The sequence below is a fragment of the Schistocerca americana genome, chromosome 10, assembly GCF_021461395.2.
Source record: "Schistocerca americana isolate TAMUIC-IGC-003095 chromosome 10, iqSchAmer2.1, whole genome shotgun sequence".
Taxonomy (NCBI): Eukaryota; Metazoa; Arthropoda; class Insecta; order Orthoptera; family Acrididae; genus Schistocerca; species Schistocerca americana.
In genome coordinates, this window is record NC_060128.1 from 66,503,216 (window position 1) to 66,525,713 (window position 22,498).

Below are 22,498 nucleotides of genomic sequence, written 5' to 3' on the forward strand. Positions count from 1 at the left end.
TTTAGCGTCAACTGGCACCTTCCACACCGTACAGCAATCTTTTCTAAATCGCTTTGCAACTGATACTGGTCTTCCGATGACCTTACTAGACGGCAAATTACAGCATCATCTGCGAACAACCTAAGAGAACTGCTCAGATTGTCACCCAGGTCATTTATATAGATCAGGAACAGCAGAGGTCCCAGGACGCTTCCCTGGGGAACACCTGATATCACTTCAGTTTTACTCGACGATTTGCCGTCTATTACTACGATCTGCGACCTTCCTGACAGGAAATCACGAATCCAGTCGCACAACTGAGACGATACCGCATAGGCCCGCAGCTCGATTAGAAGTCGCTTGTGAGGAACGGTGTCAAAAGCTTTCCGGAAATCTAGAAATACGGAATCAACTTGAGATCCCCTGTTGATAGCGGCCATTACTTCGTGCGAATAGAGAGCTAGCTGCGTTGCACAAGAACGATGTTTTCTGAAACCTTGCTGATTACGTATCAATAGATCGTTCCCTTCGAGGTGATTCATAATGTTTGAAAACAGTATATGCTCCAAAACCCTACTGCAAACCGACGTCAATGATAGAGGTCTGTAGTTCGATGGATTACTCGTACTACCCTTCTTAAACACTGGTGCGACCTTTCCAATCTGTAGGTACAGATCTATCGGTGAGCTACCTGTCATCTCACTTGTCCTTCAGGATGTTGAAGTTTTTCCCCCCGGCAATGTACTTGATGAGCGTAAACATGACGGAGAACAGTGGCAGCCGCTGTACTCACCCGGAGAGCGAGAACGTGGCGAAGCTGTGCATCATGCGCAGGCTGAGGTCCCGCTCGCTCTCGGTGAAGGGCGTGCTCAGGTTGAGCGGCCTGCCGAACACGTACTCCACCTCGTCGCCGTGGATCACGCCCATCCACTGGCCCCACGGGTTGCTGCTCGTCCGCTGCCGGCACACGACCAAAAGGGGGCACAGTCAGGCACCACCGAGTTTCTGACAGCTCTGGGGGGGTTCACAATTAAAGTACGACAAGTCTATCAGCACCAATGTATTTTCCTAAAACTCACTACCGAATGGACGGCGAGTGGATACCACAAAAATAAACGTACATATACATATATATTCACGTTGCTCTTCTGTTAGATTATTTCTTCTTCGTTGAGACTCTTGTCGTAACACTGCTACACGTGCTTCCCTTCCTTCGTCGGTTTCATTGCTCCGCGACGTCTTTTGTCTTTTCAGCTCTATTCGGGGTCTTGAAAAGTTGCTTTTAGGCTTGGGCAGTTACTCCAATATATTTTCACGTTCTTCATTATTACACAGAGAAATTAATTACTCCTCGGTTAAATGTTGAACTGGAATTGAATCACAGTTTTCTTGAGCAGTTTTTTCTTTCATACTTTCTCCTGCGATTAGGCCTATTATAAATAGTATCTCTCTCTCTCTCTCTCTCTCTCTCTCTCTCTCTATATATATATATATATATATATATATATATATATATATATATATATATCGCGATTGTCACGAAAGGTATAAAAGAAACAAAAGACGCTATTGAAAAACTACACGAAATCGCTTCCAAAACTGGACTACAGGTGTCTTACGAAAAGACACAGTTTATAAGCACAAAGAAACTCTCATCTCTGAACACAAAGTATGGCACGGTTTACAAAACGGCAAACTTCGAATACCTCGGTGAGTGGACATAACAGAGCCTCAAACGAAGAAAGAAAAACTAAACTGGACAAGGCATACAAAGTAGTGTGGAATCATTACAACGACAAGTCTATCTCACAAAAAGCCAAATTACGCCACTACGACACGGTGGTGCTCCCCGAGGCACTATATGCAGCAGACACCACACTAATCCTAGGGCATACACGTATCAGGCAACTAGAAAAAGTAGAACGGAAGATACTTAGGAAAATATTTGGCGCAACTAACAACAATGGAATATGGATCAAGAAACCTACAGAGGAACTATACAAACATACGGAGACAGTCACAGAAAAGATTAGAAAACGCACACTACAATTCTATGGACACCTATACAGAATGCCATCACACAGACTGACCAAACAAATCTTTGACTGGGTAACCACTAGAAACAACAAATGGGTGGCAGAGGTAAAAAACGACCTGAACCAACTCGACGTAACAGCAGACACAATAAACGACAGAATAAAATTCAGAAACATAATTAAGAAATGTGATAAACGAACAGGTGTAAAATCTACCGAAGAACGCAAGCAAGATCACAGCCGGAAGATGAAAGAAATATGGGCAACCAAAAAGGCAATCAAGATGAAGCCAAAGACACGAAGCCGGACCACCGCGGCCGGCAATAATATTGAGACGCACTATATATATATATATATATATATATATATATATATATATATATATAGACCGCTACGGTCGCAGGTTCGAATCCTGCCTCGGGCATGGCTGTGTGTGATGTCCTTAGGTTAGTTAGGTTTAAGTAGTTCTAAGATCTACGGGACTGATGACCACAGATGTTAAGTCCCATAGTGCTCAGAGCCATCAATATTATTTATAATAGGCCTAATCGCAGGAAAAAGTATGAAACGAAAAACAGATCACGAAAACTGTGATGCAATTCCAGTTCAACATTTAAGCGAAGAGTAATTAATATCTCCGTGTAATAATAAACAACGTAAAAATATATTGGAGTAAACTGCCCAAGCCTAAAACCAACTTCTCATGACCCCGAATATAGTTGGAAAGACAAAAGACGTCGCGGAGCAACGAAACCGACCAAGAGACAGAAGCACGTGTAGCAGTGTTACGACAAGAGTCTCAACGAAGAAGAAATCATCTAGCTGAAGAGCAATGTGAAAATATTAGGGAGACAGGTGGGAGAAGAAAGTATTCATACAGAAAAACAGCAAAAAGACCGGATAGCAATAAAAGTGATGAACAGAATACAGAAGTAGTAAGTAATTTTCGCTTAGGAAATCACGTCGCGGCATAATCACTGAAGACATGCATGCCCAGGGCGGCAAGGATGTCATTGTCTTAAAAATTAGGCATTTCATTACTGTCCAACTATAAAATATAATCGACAGCCAACTATAGCAATCTAGATAAACTATGTAAATACCGTAAGGCGAAAAATTTTAAAGGACAAACACGAAGTATATGCTACCCAAATTGTAAAATTACAGTGCCGGCACTAAAATTACCTCCAATTGAATTTTTTGAATATATGAAAGGCGAAACAATGAAATCAAAGGACTTTTTGAAAAAAAAAATAACACGCTATAACGCTTGCTTCCAAATATCATCATCTGGAGCAACAGTAATAACCAAGGAGGAAGGATTTAATCCGGTGTCTAGAATCCAAGGACAAGTATGACTTTCTTGCCATTTCCAAATGAAACGCCTAAGTTTTTACAAGTTTACTTTGTAGGAAACGAAGATGATGAAGCCGACAAGGGCTCTTTGAACATCACTGGATTGCCTCCAGATATAATTCTGGATCTACAACGTTTCCTACGTATAATTAAGGAATTGTTACGAATGGTTAAAAATCAAATCAAAAAAATAGTCGCAGATAATTACAAAATAATAATTCGAGCTGATAAGAGACCAACAGGCGAACATGAAAGACGGTTCACTGCACCTCAATAAAACGATATTATGATGTAGTGAAAGAAAACTAAACGAGAAAGTCCTCCATTGAAATTTTTTTTCCATTATTACATTTACAACATTACTGACAGAATAGTAAACCCAGCGAAGCGGGTTATTATCAGCTAGTAAATAAATAAAACATATTTGATTAACTCTCGTTAAATTTCGTTAACAATGTTCTTTTTAAATAGGTACTGATGTGTAAGTAAGATCGAGAATCCGCAAATACATGTGTAAGTAAGATCGAGAATCTGAAAATACTTTATCTCCCAGGGAAATCTCAGCAATACCAATGCACAATGCCATAATGTGTACTCCAAGGGTGTCAGGAGTTCATGAAAACCACAAAGAATTGTAAAAAGATACAAATTTAGTTAACTGTCGTTGACTTTTATTCATGGCATACTTTATAAAGGTATACTGACGTGCAAGGAAGATCCTGAACCTGAAAATTAGAATACGACATTTGTTGTGTACATCTACATCTACATGGTTACTCTGCAATTCACACTTAAGTGCCTAGCAGAGGGTTCATCGAACCATTTTCATACTACTTCTCTACCATTCCACTCTCGAATGGTGCGTGGGAAAAACGAACACCTAACTAACATAAGGACATCACACACATCCATGCCTGAGGCAGGATTCGAACCTGCAACCGTAGCGGTCACGCGGTTCCAGACTGAAGCGCCTAGAACCGCACGGCCACACCGGCCGGCTCCTCACACCACTCTTTCGTACTCCTGGCGTTGTGACGTGCCGCATTACCTTGCTGAAAAATGCCACTGCTGTTTCGAAACATGATCCTCATGAAGGGACGTACGTGGTCTGCAAACAGTGTACGGTACTCCATGCCCATCACGGTGCTTTGCACGAGCTCTACTGCACCCATGGGTGCCTACGTGACTTTCCCAGAGCACACTGGAGACGCCACCAGCTTGTCTCCGCCCCGCAGTACACGTGTACAGCTGTCCCCCTGGAAGGCGTCGGATTCGCACCCTCTGTCGGCATGATGGGGAAGGTGTCGGGATTCATCAGATCATGTCACGCTCTACCCCTGTGCCAATGTCCAGTGCCTATGGTCACGTGCCCATTGCAGTCGTAGTTGCCGATGCTGTAGTGTTACATGCATGAGTCGTCGGCTGCGGAGGCCCACCGTTAGGTGCTCGGTGAACTGTGGGTTCAGACACACCTGTACTCTGCCCAGTATTAAAGTCTGATGTTAGTTCTGCCACAGTTCGCCGCCTGTCCTGTTTTGCCAGTCCGCCCAGCCTATGACGTCCGATATCTCTCACTTACACAATCGGTGGATGTGTAATTTTGTAACCGGCCGCTGTGGCCGAGCGGTTCTAGGCGCTGCTGCTGCGGTTGCAGGTTCGAATCCTGTCTCTGTCATACATGTGTGTGACGTCCTTAGGTTTAATGAGATCTAAATCTAGGGGACTGATGACCCCAGATGTTAAGTCCCATAATTCTTAGAGCCATTTGAACCATTTTCTTGTACTTTTGTAGCAAACAACCTCAAATTTGATTCATGTGGTGCATCAGTACGGCTTTCCACAACGATAAGTGCCAGCGCAGTGCACAGTTAAAATAGCTACTTCCAGTGGTGCAGAGCCTGCTCGCTGCGTGTTTTGATTTCATGAAATGAACTCTGCCACAATTTTTCGGAGTGAATTTCGCACCGAATAGGCTAAAGATCCTCGGAGGAGGTCTATAATTTACCCTTGGCAACGGAACTCTGTTGCGACGGGTTGATCAATGTGACACGATAAACCATCACGCAGGCTGCGTGCTGATGAATATGTCGAACAGGTTAAGGAGAGCTTTGCTCGCAGTCGACAAAAATCAACTCGATGTGCGTCCCGCGAGACCGGCATTCAGCAAACGACTGTTGGGCGAGAGCTGCGTACACGTTTACACTTGGAACCGTACAGATGCACAGTGGCACAACACATTAGTGATAAGACTGGTCGTGGGCAATTCCGCGCGGCAATGTTGCATCGTATACAAGAGGACGAGACACTCCTGAACCCAATAACCTTGATCGATGGGTCAACATTTTATATCAGTGGCACGGTGAACACCCACAACTGAAGAGTATTGGGCACCAAAACCCTGGAATATGTTCGTGACAGTCCCAAAGTTAATGACTTATATGTCATTAGCAAATTGAAACAGTACGACTCTCTCTTCTTCATGGAGAAAACTGTCATTCTGTACCTGGATACGCTCCAAAAATTTTTAGTGCCAGAGATCGATGAAGATGACCGAGATCCGATGGTTTAGTAGCAGCAAAACTGTACACCATCTCATTTCCTCACGAAAGTTTGGGGTTTCCCGCCGAGCGGTGTAAGGCACTGCAGTCATGGACTGTACGGCTGGTCCCCGCGGAGGTTCGAGTCCTCCCTCGGGCATGGGTGTGTGTGTGTTTGTCCTTAGGATCATTTAGGTTAAGTAGTGTGTAAGCTTAGGGACTGATGACCTTAGCAGTTAAGTCCCATAGGATTTCACATACAGATTTTTTGGGGTTTCCTGGTCGGTGGGTTGGCCGTCAAGGGCCATTCGCATGGCCACCTCGCTCCCCAGACTTCGCATCACTGGAGTTCTTTCTTTGGGGTTTCATTAAAAAATGGTTCAAATGGCTCTGAGCACTATGCGACTTAACATCTGTGGTCATCAGTCCCCTAGAACTTAGAACTACTTAAACCTAACTAACCTAAGGACATCACTCACATCCATGCCAAAGGCAGGATTCGAACCTACGACAGAAGCACCAGCGCGGTTCCGGACTGAAGCACCTAGAACCTCTCGGCTACAGAGGCCGGCGTCCGTGTTGCAAAGTCAGAATCGCGCTAAAGTGCTTTGAGGGGCATTGTGGTGAACTCACATTGATATCTTGGCCAGAAAATATGCCTGATTTGGACCCGGTGGAACACATATCGCGTGCCAGCTGCTTGACCGTAAACCAGCATCCCGTAATTTGCGGGGATTGACTGTCCTGTGCGCAGACATATGGTTCCACATTCTTCTGAAATCGTGTCGAGGCCTTGTAGGACCCATGCGAAGCACAATCTCCGCTGTACTGCGTCTCAGAAGAGGAACAACAAGCTATTACACACGTGGTCATAATGTTTCGGATCATCGGTGTATGTGCTATTTTTGATTCTCCCTTGCAGTCAGTTTAACCAGTAAAGGTCCGCCCCTGGTAGCTGAATGGTCAGCGCAACAACGATTCCGCTATCTCGGCATAGACTTTACCTCATCTGTAAAACATACTGCGGCATTTAACTACCGACGTGTTTTACAGACAACACGTACCATGGTCTGACATCCGGCCGCGGTGATCTAGCGGTTCAGGCTCTCAGTCCGGAACTGCGGGACTGCTACGGTCGCAGGTTCGAATCCTGCCTCGGGCATGGATGTGTGTGATGTCCTTAGGTTAGTTAGGTTTAAGTAGTTCTAAGTTCTAGGGGACTGATGACCACAGATGTTAAGTCCCATAGTGCTCAGAGCCATTTGAACCATTTTGAACCATGGTCTGAGAACATCTCCTACGGCGCCTTGATCCTTTGCAGCGAGTCGAATATCTGAACACTTATGTAGTTTCTCGAATGGTGCATATTTCGCAGATCCTGCTCCTACCACTCACGCTCGGACGTCGACTTCAATCAGCACTAGGCTATTTTGTGGTGATTGGGTCGCCCCACAAGGTGCGATACGCAACGCTCACGCTCCCTACGGACAAGGGGGGACTCGGACTTACGAATGTTCACTGCCGAGCGACGGCGCTCCTTCTGGCCACGATGTACAAGCAGTGGCGTAGCGGGCGTGATTCCCTTACATCCCGCCTACTCTATCTCCTGGTTCCAGCGTCCCTCACACCTCCGGTGGCGGTGGGCAACATTACGCCACATTTTGCGCATGTCTCAACATTTATCGTGGAAGTTAGTTATATCAGAGACGAGCTTCCGCGCACGAGACCGCCATGCGCGAAGGCTTTTTATGTTTGGCTGCTACGACGGATAAGTCGTAATGTCATTGAACTCAAACACCCCAAGTTGCATTGGCCGAAGATTGGAGACATGTGCACCAAAAATTCCTTCCTACCTTCGTTCGGGCACTGTGGTTCTCTGTCGCCTGTGGCAAGTTCAACACCAACCAACGGCTCCATGCAATTGGACTAGTGGACACTCCACTATGCCCGAAATGTCGCCAAGTGGATGACGACCATCACCGCTTAACTTGTATCGCGGCGGAGGACGTATGGCTCCTAGGAAGACAGATGGTGGCTTGCTACCTCCGTGTGACCCCGCAACATATTACACCTGCTTCCTTCTTACATCCGGAGAGTGACTACTTTCCGGCGACCAAATTAAAGTCGATCATCCGGGTGAAAGGTTGGACAATCGCGTACCTCTATGGGGATGCTACCAAGTCGCGACTTGACTTTTGGTATTTCTTGCAGCAAGCCCACAATGAGGTTCATAGAAGGTCACACTATCGGAAAACCTTTGCCAACTATCTTCAGGCAGTCTTCCACGACCCCCTACGCAGTTGGATGTGCCGGGTGCAGTCGGTGTGCACATCTGACAGCTGATAATGAACCTCACGCTTCTGTCACCGCTCAAAATGTAATGCACATACTATACCATGAAATGATCTACATGTTCCTTTTAACAGAGTGGTCTTTATGGAAAATAAGTAAATAGATAAAAACAACATCCCTGTTCCTTTAAATTTGTGATTTGTTTTACAATGATTCTTTATTTTTTTTTTCAGAGGATGCATTTCATTTATTGTTTGTGAACTGCCTAATTTTGTATAAAAAAATGTTCAGCGCCACGGAATGTCATACCTAACGGCCCGGGTTCGATTCCCAGCTGGGTCGGAGATTTTATCCGCTCAGGGATTGGGTGCTGTGTTGTCGTTATCATCATCATTTCATCCCCATCGACACGCAAGTCGCCGAAGTGGCGTCAGCTGGAAAGACTTGCACCAGGCGAACGGTCTACCCGACGGGAGGCCCTAGCCATACGGCATTTCCATTACCAGAAAAGATGTATTTATGGCTAATCGGTTTGCGTTTAAAATACTTCAGCGGAATCAGAATCGAATGAAATGTTGTAATCTTATCAATTTCTGGATTAAATCTATGCTAGATACTGCAACTGAAGCTGTTATCCTCACAGATCCACCAAATGGCGAGGCCTCTCTCATAACCCATATACTAACGACCCTAACTTGTTTGACCATAAATTTTAAGCATCTTCAGTTCCCAATCACGGATTGGTTGACAGTAAACCACAATCAGTATCAGAGGCCGGGGAGGGGGGAACAAATGGTTCAAATGGCTCTGAGCACTATGGGACTTAACTGCTGTGGTCATCAGTCCCCTAGAACTTAGAACTACTTAAACCTAACTAACCTAAGGACATCACACACATCCATGTCCGAGGCAGGATTCGAATCTGCGACCACAGCGGTCGCGCGGTTCGAGACTGTAGCACCTAGAACCGCTCGGCCACCGCGGCCGGCGGAGGGGTGAACAGAAAGTGAGGAGAAAAGAAAGGCGAATGGTGGAGGTGGAGATTGGCAGAGCGGAGGTAGTGATGGACGGATACAGGGAGGTGAGGAGGTGATGGACAAAGGTAGATGACGACGAAGGGATGTGGGCAAAAAGAGAGAGGGAGAGGAGATGGACACAGAGAAGCAGGCCAAGGAGATTTGGACATATATCCAATAACCACTCATATTTAATTGTTGTCAATCATTGCCCCTTTCACATCGTTGACAGAGCTACAAGGTATTTAAAAACTGACTTCCAGAAGTTTTCGAGTCTCGGAATAAGTGCTGCCATAGGTGGGCAACAGGTAACTTTGATTAATTTGGAAGTGGATCATATTCACACAGACACCTAAAGAAAATTATTGACAAAAATAAAAACAATTATAACTTATTATGCCAAGATTGCCTAGGTACTAAAGTTATTCACATCACCAGTTCGAGCATATTATACTACCGTCAGATGTCATGATTCATCGACAAACGGTTTCGTAAAGACAAATTATTTAACGGTTTTACCAAACATCGCGAAAACTACTTGAGCGATATACTTAATATTTACACTTTACCGTTATGAACATACGAACTGACATACGCTATGTGTCCGCAGCTCGTGGTCGTGCGGTAGCGTACTCGCTTCCCGCGCCCGGGTTCCCGGGTTCGATTCCCGGCGGGGTCAGGGATTTTCTCTGCCTCGTGACGACTGGGTGTTGTGTGATGTCCTAGGGTTAGTTAGGTTTAAGTAGTTCTAAGTTCTAGGGGACTGATGACCATAGATGTTAAGTCCCATAGTGCTCAGAGCCATTTGAACCATACGCTATGTATTTTTTACATACAATGTCCAGTCACATTAACGTGACCACCACTTTATGTTCGATGTCAACACGCGATAATCAGTCACATATGGCAGATGGCAGCGTTAGCAGTGGAGATTTAAGAAGCGTGTCGGGGACGCGCGAAACAGTGTATTCGTCGTCGTAGTGCGGAAACAAAGCAGTTGTCTGGCATCTAAAAGGGCACCATCACTGGCTCTCGGGTGAAGCGTGGAAGCATTTCCGAAACGGCAAAGTCTGTGAAGTCTTTATTAGTTTAAAGTTTAGTATCTGACTGTAAAGTAGACAGCCGGCCGCGGTGGCCGTGCGGTTCTAGGCGCTCCGGTCCGGAGCCGCGCTGCTGCTACGGTCGCAGGTTCGAATCCTGCCTCGGGCATGGGTGTGTGTGATGTCCTTAGGTCAGTTAGGTTTAAGTAGTTCTAAGTTCTAGGGGACTGATGACCACAGCAGTTGAATCCCATAGTGCTCAGAGCCATTTGAACCATTTTGTAAAGTAGACAAGTAACACCCAGCAACGAATTTCCAAAATGTAAACGCTTCATCCGATTTCGTTGATCGACGTGTCTTTAGAAAGCTATTAGAATAAACCTAAATTGGTATAAATTACAGGCATGTAACTTGAATAGTACATGAGGTATAGGAGGTGAATGTGGCCGATTACTATCGATAGCGTCAGGCCGTAAGTACTCCACAGTTACACGAAAAAACAGTAGCAGCATGCTTATAAATATACACATTCATCTATGTCTTTGTTTATAACCGATATATACTATTCGTGAAGAAACTGCTTATATATTTACTGTGTTTTAGAAAGCACAGAGACATTAGGCTACTGGCCTACCTTTTGTTCTATTCCTTTGATATATGTTTATTTAATTTGTTTATGTATCTAATAACGGGTGTTAGAGCGTGTTTATGGTCCAGCCGTAGGAATATTTATTTAATTTCAAATTATTTAAATGTAACTCCAGCATTTCGTATGTTTCATTACGTCTGTCAGTGGGCGTTGGCTTGCAGACATGGCGGGAGCGCTCTAGCCAATCACAGCGATCGTCTCCGCGGAGGAGTACACGAGGTAGTTACGAGCAGGGCGGCAGTTCTAAAGAGTACGGCAGAGGACACGGAAAGTGCTGGACGTATCGGCGCGACGGACGCTCGGTCGCGGCAGAGACTTGGAGAGTGTGGAGCGGTTTGCGCGTCGTCGCGGGGGATAGAAATAATTCGGAGTGCCGACTCGTGCTCTTGTGAGATTTACGTGGCCTATACAGTGAAGACGCAGTGTGCGTTTAGAAGTGAATATCTCGCGAGCTATGTTGTTGTTCATAGCTAACTACGTGCAGTAGGAATCTATTGTTTCCATGTTATTCAATTGATATTTTGTTTAACTGCTGGACCACCTATACCAATAAGTGTTTTGCAGAAATATACCGCATTCTCAAAAGTACTTGTACTACCGTACTCATCATTTAAAGCCGTTAACATTTTATTTAATTGGAATCTTTATTTATAAATTTCTAAATTAATTCGCAATTGCCGAGTGATCGGAACCTTCGACCATTCGATTGATGTGTGTATTCATATTGCATACTGTAGCCTCAGCAGTGTTTGGCTTGTAATAAGGCAACTACGTATCCCAGCCCCTAGACGACGAAACCAGCCAAAACTTTTAATATTTCAGCTCTGAGTTGGAGGCTACGCACTCGAGGGTCACACCATCGCATCAGTCTTTTTTTTCTTTTTGAAATCCCGCAGCTGACCGTCCAGATGATTGAAGGGGCTCCCAACAGTGTCTCCTGAACGACCATCCAGCGAACGTTGCTGCGTATGGGCCTCGTTAGCAGCCACACTGACTGATGTTCATAGGCGAAGAAGGCTGGAATTTGCGCACCAGCGCCACAGCTCCACTGAGTGGCGACAGGCGGTGTTTGCACATGAATCACCTTTTATGCTACATCGTTCTGTTTCACTGTGATGCGGGGCAGGAATTCTTCGTTCGATCTGCCGCCAGTTGTGTCAGTTCATTTAGCGTTACCCAGGGTGCACCACGTAGAGGCGAACTAACTTTACTAAATCCACTTGAACATAGAAAGGACGAAATATCTCCCAACAAGGTTGCATCCCACGTAGTTTCTGCGTCTAGAGCCCCACGAGATAGAAAGGACACAACAAAAGTGAAGAAGGACTTAAAAACATCAAAAAGGACCCGTGCAATGGACTCAGAATATTCATCAGATATTCGTATCGAGGAGGTTACCAATGCCCTGAAGAAGGTTTAACCAGGCAAAGCTCGGGGTTTTGACAGTATCCACCCTGAGTTCCTCATACATGTCGGAGCTTACACAAAACAATGGCTGGCCGAGTTCTTTACGGGCATTCTCCAAGGGTAACATTCGTCCCTCACTTAAACGAGCAAAGATCATCGCAGTCCTGAAACCTGGTAAACGAGGCAATAGACCGGAGAGTTACCGCCCCATTGCCCTTCTCGGTATGGTGTCAACAGAATAGGCCAAACTATACTCAAAAACATCCCTATCGAACAAGCAGGATTCCGTCCCTATCGCTGCTGTACAGGTCAAGTCCTATCACTGACAACATATATAGAGGCGGGGCTGCAGAAGAAACATAAAGTAGCTGCAGCATTCATAGACCTAACAGCAGTCTATGATACAGTTTGGAAACAGGGTTCAAATGGTTCAAATGGCTCTGAGCACTATGGGACTCAACATCTATGGTCATCAGTCCCCTACAACTTAGAACTACTTAAACCTAACTAACCTAAGGACAGCACACAACACCCAGTCATCACGAGGCAGAGAAAATCCCTGACCCCGCCGGGAATCGAACCCGGGAACCCGGGCGTGGGAAGCGGGAAAGCTACAGCACGACCACGAGCTGCGGGCTGGAAAGAGGGACTCATGTACAAATTAATCTGTGCCAGATAACCAACCTCATTGCTGATATGTTGTCAAATAGAACCTTCCAAGTAATAATACGGGCCGGCCAGTGTGGCCGAGCGGTTCTAGGTGCTTCAGCCTGGAACCGCGCGATCGCTACGGTCGTAGGTTCGAATCCTGCCCCGGGCATGCATGTGTGTGATGTCCTTAGGTTAGTTAGGTTTAAGAAGGTCTAAGTTCTAGGCGACTGATGACCTCAGATGTTGAGTCCCATAGTGCTGAGAGCCATTTGAACCATAATAATGCGGAATGAGAGAAGTAGACAGATGAAACTCAATAATGGACTCCCACGAGGCTCTGTCCCTTCTTTTCAGCCTTTACATCGCTGACATGCCTGCAACCAGATCGCGCAAATTTGGTTATGCTGACGACTGGGCTCTGGCAACAGCCCACAGAAACACAGAAATTGCTGAAGATACGAGTGACCCAGGGATTCTCAGCGAGTACTTTAGAAAATAGAGGCTACAACCTAGTGCTACAAAGACGGAAGTATCTGCCTTCCACTTGAACAACAAAATGGCCAACAGAGAACTACATGTATATGTGGACGGGAAAATACTAAATCACAACAAACACCCAAAGTACCTTGGGGTTACCCTAGATAGGACACTAACATTCAAAGAACACCTGACGAAAACTGCAGCGAAACTTGAAACACGCAACAACATATTGCAGAAGCTCTGTGACACCACTTGGGGCTCAACAGCATCTACCTTAAGAACATCCGCACTTGGCTTGGTGTGTCCAGTGGCAGAACACTGTGCCCCGGTGTGGCTCAACAGCAAACACACACACACACACACACACACACACACACACACACACACACACGTGGTAGATAGCCAACTTAATGCAACAATGCATATTATATCAGGCACAGTCAGGTGTGTGGCTGCCCGTTCTCAGTAACATAGCCCCTCCTAACCTGCGCCTAGAACACGCCCTGGTTAGAGAATTTCAAAAAATCGTGACCAACCCTCAATTACAAATCCATGAAGATACGACATCCAAGGAGACCGACTCCGGTCTAGGCATCCTCCACTAAAGACGGCACAGGCGCTGCACCAAACCAACTTTAAAATAAACGACCGATGGAAAGAGGAATGGGAGAGCAGAACAGCAGTAAACTGCCACAGTATGCCGTGCATCTTTAGTAAACCAAAAGGATTTGACTGCCCTCCCAAAGTTTGGTCAACTCTTAATCGCATCAGAACCAACAGTGGGAGATGCGCCGACTCCTCCTTACACAGATGGGGTAAACTTCCTTCGGCCGCTTGCGACTGTGGCGCTGAGAGACAGACGGTCAAACACATAGTGCAGGAATGCCCACTAAGGGCATACGAGGGAGACACATAGGATTCCCTAATGGCGACCATTATCTAAGCTGGACGTTCGTTTGTGATTGCTCTTTTGTGAGTGTAAATTTACAATTGGTGTTGTCCTTATATACAAATTGTTATTTATTGTTCTGTTTATACATATGTGATTATTTTAATCGTGTTGTTTCTGTAATTTTTACAGTGATTTTATGAGCCATACGCTAAATAAATAAATAAATAAATATGCTACATCGGACAGATGACTGATGGTGTATGCGGTAAGCAAACACCCTGCCTGTGCAATGGTGCGGCAGGCGTTTTTGTGACATTCCCTGGGTGATTTCGTCATTCTGAAAGGCACACTGGATCAGCACAAGCATGCGTCTATCCTTGGGGAACATGCTCACCTCTATACGTAATTTGTTTTTCCACGGCACAGGACAGTCAGTGCAACGCGCCACACGGCTCGCAGTAGACGTGCGCGGTTCGAAGAGCACCGGGATGACTTTACTGTACTCCACTGGCCAACAAGTTTCTCGGATTTACACCTGGATCGGACAGTTCGCACCGCGGATCCTCAACCGAGGAACCTGGCGCAGCTGGCCGCGACGCTGCAGCCGGAACGGCTCCACGTCCCTGTCAGTGCCTTCCGTTATGCCGGGTTTCACAGACGGTCACATTAACGTTACTGGACAGTGTATAATATTACGTTAAAGGTTTAACACAGTAAGGCGAGTATTACAGTTACAATCTGTGTGTATGTCTTAGTGATCGTTTTGAGGAGATCGTTGCCACTGCAAGTTATTGCAACGTACATTTGAGTTTGTACTACCTGGCATGAGCGGTTTCGAAATGAAACCACCGGAACAGTACGTACTTTTGAGACAATTTTATTAAATTTTGGGCCCATTTTTGCCTATATTTTAGGAAAATAGTTTATTTTAGGCATTATGAGTTCATGGAAGATTGTCTCTAGGAAAAACGTGAAATTACTTTCAAATAAAGATCATGCGATGATCAGTCCTTGAAAGCTATACGGTATGTCCATGTGGAAGTAGAACAAGTACTTTAAGACAATTGAGTGTTAATTTTTGCCAATTTCTTCTTGTGTTCATGGCTTATTATGATAATATATTTGTGAAAAATTTTAAAATTACATTCCAACGTGAAACTGCCTCCTTAAAATGATTTTATCAATTTCTTCCTCTATTCTCTGCTTCTTATGATGATAAACGTCAATTTTGCGAGAAATTTTAAAATTACTTGTTTAATATACAGTAGAGTCTCAATTATCCGATCTTCCGTTATCCGACCTTCTGTGTTATCCGACCCTTTCACCGCGCCGGCCGTGCGCCAGCCGACGACGGGTCAGCGACTGACGTGTTGTTTGTTGATACTCAGTTCATTTGTGTCCATTGTAATTATCCGGGCTGTTATGCCGTGGTCGGTTGATGAAATCTGAGGTGATTCCCAACGTTTCGTCTCCGACTTCGGAAGACATCTTCAAGGGGGTCCGTAGCTCGTTGGGAGGTCCAACACACCCACTGGCTCGCTACTGACTGCCGCTAAATTCCGTGTCCGCGCGCCCCCGCGCCGCGGCGTGACGTCACGTGTTTTGGAAACGTCAGTGCAATTGGCAGCTGTCGGTCGCCGTCGATCGTCGTTGCCATCACCCAGTAGTGGACGGGTGGTACACATCTTCTTCAACACCGGCATCCATATACCGTTTAATTAAGGCTCTACAGGGAGGCAATCGAAATCGCTAAACACCCAAATAATTTCAACCGAAAGGAGGAGGGCGTGAAATTAAACGGTATATGGATGCCGGTGTTAAAGAAGATGTGTACCACCCGTCCACTACTGGGTTATGGCAACGGCGATCGACGGCGACCGACAGCTGCCAATTGCACTGACGTTTCCAAAACACGTGACGTCACGCCGCGGCCCGGCAGCGCGCGGACACGGAATTTAGCGGCAGTCAGTAGCGAGCCAGAGAGTGTGTTGGACCTTCCATCGAGCTACGGACCCCCTTGAAGATGTCTCCCGCAGTCGGAGACGAAACGTTGGGAATCACCTCCGATTTCATCAACCGACCACGGCATAACAGCCCGGATAATTACAATGGACATGATATTTCCGGCCGTGAAAGTCTACATTTTAGTACTCAGTTCATTGTCGCCGTCTGCTACTCCTCACTCCTCAGCACTAACTTACAATAACAACTTGCCCAGCAAAGCACTGTTGCTTCTGGACAATGCCACTTGTCATCCTAATGAAGATGAACTTCAAGATCAAGATAGGAAGGCCATGTTTTTGCCTCCAAATGTCACAGCCTTACGTGAGCCTATGGATCAAGGGACGTTAGCGACACTGAAGAGAAACTACCACAGAAACTTGTTTTTCTATTTAATTAATGCTATGGACGAGGGAGAAGACATGCTAGAGCAGTTGCGCCTTATTAATCTGAAAGACGTAGCTTATGACGTGGCCCAAACTTGGGAGAGTGTTGGAGCAAACAAAATTGCAAAATCCTGGAAAATTTTGCTACAGGAAAATCAAGAACATTCTCCAGATGATGAAAACGTACAACAGCAGACCGAACCAGAATATACTACTCTGCTTTCATTGTTACGAAAACTTCCTGGATGTGCTAACGCCACAGAAGATGATATAAATGAATGGATTGTCCAAGATGAAGAATTTGAAGTGACACACGGTTCAGATGGCTCTGAGCACTAAAGGACTTAACATCTGAGGTCATAAGTCCCCTAGAACTTAGAACTAGTTAAACCTAACTAACCTAACGACATCACACGTATCCATGCCCGAGGCAGGATTCGAACCTGCGACCGTAGCAGCAGCGCGGTTCCGGACTGAAGCGCCTTGAACCGCTCGGCCACAATTGCCGGCTTGAAGTGACAGATGAAGAAATAGTCAACATGGTACAGTAAAAAGAAGAAGACGAAGAAGCGGATGTAATGGAGGAAAGTGCGCCCAAGATTTCTCACAACGAAGGACACAAGGCTTTAGAAACCGCTATAAAATATGTAGAGCAACAGGAGGAAACATCGTCTACCGAGATTTTACTTCTTAAGAGACTACGTGATTTAGCGGCAATGAAACGGCACGCAGCAGGCAAACAAAAGACAATTACTAACTTCTTCACACAGTACATATCTATTCAGTCTAATTTGATTTGTATTGCATTAAATGTTTAACTCATTTGGCATACTTTAGTTTAATTTTGGTGTCTTTTGTATTATTTTCCGTGTTATCCGACCTTCCCGCTTATCCGACCTGGCCGCGGCCGGTTTAAGTCGGATAATCGAGACTCTACTGTACCTGTAAGTTTTGGCACTCAAAGCGTTAAAGAATCAGGGATTTAGTGCTTACTGTTACAAGATGTTCATTATGCTTGTAACTAGAGTTTATGTATCATAAGAAAACTGTTTGTGGATTAATTACAACATGTGTAAATGAGAATAATGTACTGAAACCGATAGTGGGAATATTTTGTACCAGGACGTGTTGAAAAGTAATACCTCCGAATTTTTTATGTGAAAACTCGAGCAGCTCCTTGAAGAAAGCAAACGTTGTTAACATTTTACGTCTTTGTACTTCATGTCTAGATATTAGCTGCCCTCTGCCGCTAGAGGGCTCCAAATTGGAGAGTGTAACACGACGATGTCTAACGTAACTGTGTCGGTGCGTGACAAACAGCCTGCTAACCGCAGGAGAATTCGCCTACACATGGAGCACCTCGTCCTTCAGCACGATAATGCCAGACCACACGCGAGCACTGCGACATCCACAACAATCCGACGCTTTGGGTTCACCGGCATCGATCGTCCAAAGTACGGTCCCCACTTGCCCCCGCCCGTTTTTCATTGGTTTCCGCTTCATAGTGATGAAGAGGTGCAAGCAGTAGTAATGTTGTGGCCCCGTCAACAAAGCCAAACGTTCTACACAGACGGTGTCAACAAACTGGACTCTTAGAAAATACTTAAGTCTAGACCGCAAGCCACATTTTTTTTTAAGGTGACCGGTTTCGATCGTAATATGATCATCTTCCACCTACAGGTGTAATGTAATACGGAAAATAAATTGCAGGAATACAGGGTGGTCCATTCCACGTGACCGGGACAGATATCTCACGAAATAACCGTCAAACGAAAAAACTATAAAGAACGAAACCTGTCTAGCTTGAAGGGGGAAACCAGATGGCGCTATGGTTGGCCCGCTAGATGGTGCTGCGATAGGTCAAACGGATATCAACTGCGTTTTTTTAAATAGGAACTCCCATTTTTTATTAAATATTCGTGTAGTACGTAAAGAAATATCAATGTTTTAGTTGTACCACATTTTTCGCTTTGTGGAAGATGGTGCTCTAATAGACACAAACATATGGCTCACAATTTTAGACTAACAGGTGGGTTTTTTAAATTAAAATACACAACTTAGGTACGTTTGAATATTTTATTTCGGTTGTTCCAATGTGATACATGTACCTTTGTGAACTTATCATTTCTGACAACGCATGCTGTTACAGCGTGATTACCTGTAAATACCACATGTTATTGTTGTTGTGGTCTTCAGTCCTGAGACTGGTTTGATGCAGCTCTCCATGCTACTCTATCCTGAGCAAGCTTCTTCATCTCCCAGTACCTACTGCAACCTACATCTTTACGAATCTGCTTAGTGTATTCATCTCTTGGTCTCCCTCTACGATTTTTACCCTCCACGCTGCCCTCCAATACTAAATTGGTGATCCCTCGATGTCTCAGAACGTGTCCTACCAACCGATCCCATCTTCTAATCAAGTTGTGCCACAAGCTCCTCTTCTCCCCACTTCTATTCAATACCTCCTCATTAGTTGTGTGATCTACCCATCTAATCTTCAGCATTCTTCTGTAGCACCACATTTCGAAAGCTTCTATTCTCTTCTTGTCCAAACTATTTATTCTCCATGTTTCACTTCCATATATTGCTACAGTTCATACAAATACTTTCAGAAACGACTTCCTGACACGTAAATCTATATTCGATGTTAACAAATTTCTGTTCTTCAGAAACGCTTTCCTTGCCATTGACAGTTTACATTTTATATCCGCTCTACTTCGTCCATCATCAGTTATTTTACTCCCTAAATAGCAAAACTCCTTTACTACTTTAAGTGTCTCATTTCCTAATCTAATTCCCTCAGCATCACCCGATTTAATTTGACTACATTCCATTATCATCGTTTTGCTTTTGTTGATGTTCATCTTATTCCCTCCTTTCAAGACACTGTCCATTCCGTTCAACTGCTCTTCCAAGTGCTTTGCTGTCTTTGAGGTATGCCGATGACATTGTAATTCTGTCAAAGTTTTTATTTCTTCTCCGTGAATTTTAATACCTACTCCGAATTTTTCTTTTGTTTCCTTTACTGCTTGCTCAATATACAGATTGAATAACATCGGGGAGAGGCTACAACCCTGTCTCACTCCCATCCCAACTACTGATTCCCTTTCATGCCCCTCCACTCTTATAACTGCCATCTGGTTTCTGTACAAATTGAAAATAGCCTTTCGCTCCCTGTATTTTACCCTTGCCACCTTCAGAGTTTGAAAGAGAGTATTCCAGTTAACGTTGTCAAAAGCTTTCTCTAAGTCTACAGATGCTAGAAACGTAGGTTTGCCTTTTCTTAATCTTTCTTCTAAGATAAGTTGTAAGGTTAGTATTGCCTCACGTGTTCCATGCAGCTTTACTGTATGATTAAAAAAATACCACATGAATGCAGTAAATGCTCAAAATGATGTTCGTCAACCTCAATGCATTTGGCAATACGTGTAACGACATTCCTCTCAACAACGAGTAGTTCGCCTTCCGTAATGTTCGCACATGCATTGACAATGCGCTGACGCATGTTGTCAAGCGTTGTCGGTGGATCACCATAGCAAATATGGCTGCTTCGACGACCAATCCACCTGTCATGAAATATGTTATTCAATACCGCTTCAACCGCACGCGAGCTATGTGCCGGACATCCATCATGTCGGAAGTACATCGCCATTCTGCCATGCAGTGAAACATCTTGTAGTAACATCGATAGAACATTACGTAGGAAATCAGCATACATTGCACCATTTAGACGGCCAACGATAAAATGGGGGCCAATCATCCTTCCTCCCATAATGCCGCACCATACTTTAACCCGCCAAGGTCGCTGATGTTCCACTTGTCGCAGCCATCGTGGATTTTCCGTTGCCCAATAGTCCACATTATGCCGTTTTGCGTTACCGCTGTTGGTGAATGACGCTTTGTCGCTAAATAGAACGCGTGCAAAAAATCTATCATCGTCCCGCAATTTCTCTTGTGCCCAGTGGCAGAACTGTACACGACGTTCAAAGTCGTCGCCATGCAATTCCTGGTGCATAAAAATATGGTACGGGTGCAATCGATGTCGATGTAGCATTCTCAACACCGACGTTTTTGAGATTCCCGATTCTCGTACAATTTGTCTGCTACTGATGTGCGCATTAGCCGCGATAGCAGCTAAAACACCTACTTGGGCATCATCATTTGTTGCAGGTCGTGGTTGACGTTTCACATGTGGCTGAACACTTCCCGTTTCCTTAAATAACGTAACTATCCGGCGAACGGTCCGGACACTTGGATGATGTCGTCCAGGATACCGAGCAGCATACATAGCACACGCCTGTTGGGCATTTTGATCACAATAGCCATACATCAACACAATATCGACCTTTTTCGCAATTGGTAAACGGTCCATTTTAACACGGCTAATGTATCACGCAGCAAATACCGTCCGCACTGGAGGAATGTTACGTGATACCACGTACTTATACGTTTGTGACTATTACAGCGCCATCTATCACAAAGCGAAAAAAGTGGTCCAACTAAAACATTCATATTTCCTTATGTACTACACGAATATGTAATAAAAAATGGGGGTTCCTATTTTAAAAAAAACGCAGTTGATATTCGTTTGACGTATGGCAGCGCCATCTAGCGGGCCAACCATCGCGCCATCTGGTTTCCCCCTTGAAGCTAGACGAGTTTCGTTCTTTGTAGTTTTGTCGTTTGATGCTTGTTTCGTGAGATATTTGGCCCGGTCACTATCAATGGACCACCCTGTACAGGCCAATTAAAAGAACTTAATATTAACTATAAAGTTACAAATCCTAGATCTACCTATATTCATGGACAATGGCTGTGTATCGAGCTAAAACCGCTGAATGTCGGCAGCCAACTGCTGGAGAATACACTACAGCTGTTTCTTAAATACTGAACGCTCCATATACAGCTGACAGCCTGTTGTCAGCGTTAGCCAATCAGCTATAGTCCAGGACAATTATGTACAAAAACATGCACTTATTAGTAAGTAACACGTCAAAATTACGTGGAATAATTTTTCAATAAAGAAGATAGAGCTTGTTACCACAGCTATTGTCAAATAAATACTAAGAGCTTTAAAAAGCAAACAAATAAACATCACAGTCGCTTTGTGCAGGTTGCTCTCTAGGACATGCTGGAAAATAATTACGATGTTGTTGGTTTCTATGGAGATGATGAAAGCCGTACCAAAGATGTAACATCACGGCGATTCCCAAAGAGATAGCTGTGAATAGCGATATGTGATGCAATACCTATGGTACTGCGTCTATCATCTCCACGAAAACCAGCAACATCGTAATTATTTTCCAGCATGCCCCTATAGAGCACCCTACACACAGCGACTGTGAAGTTAATTTGTTTCCTTTTTAAAGCTGTTAATACATTTATTTGACAACAGCAGTGTGTTTCTTCTTTATTGTAAAACTATTCTACGTATTTTTCACGTTTTATTTACTTACCGGTACATCTCTTTGTACATAATTTTCTCGACATATACATGACTGACTTATGCTGATATCATGCTGTCAGCTGTAGGTAGGGCTTCCAGCATTTGAGAAATAGCTGTACTGCTTTCTCCAGCAGTTGACTATCGTCAATCACCGGTTCTAGCTCCATGCGCAGCCGTTGTTCATCAATATGCGTATATCTACGTTTTGTAATTTTATAGCTAATTTTAAATTCTTTTAATATATCGCTGAATTTTTACCCTGTATTACACACTGAAGACCGAAATAAACTGGTACACTTGCCTAATATCATGTAGGGCCCCCGCGAACAC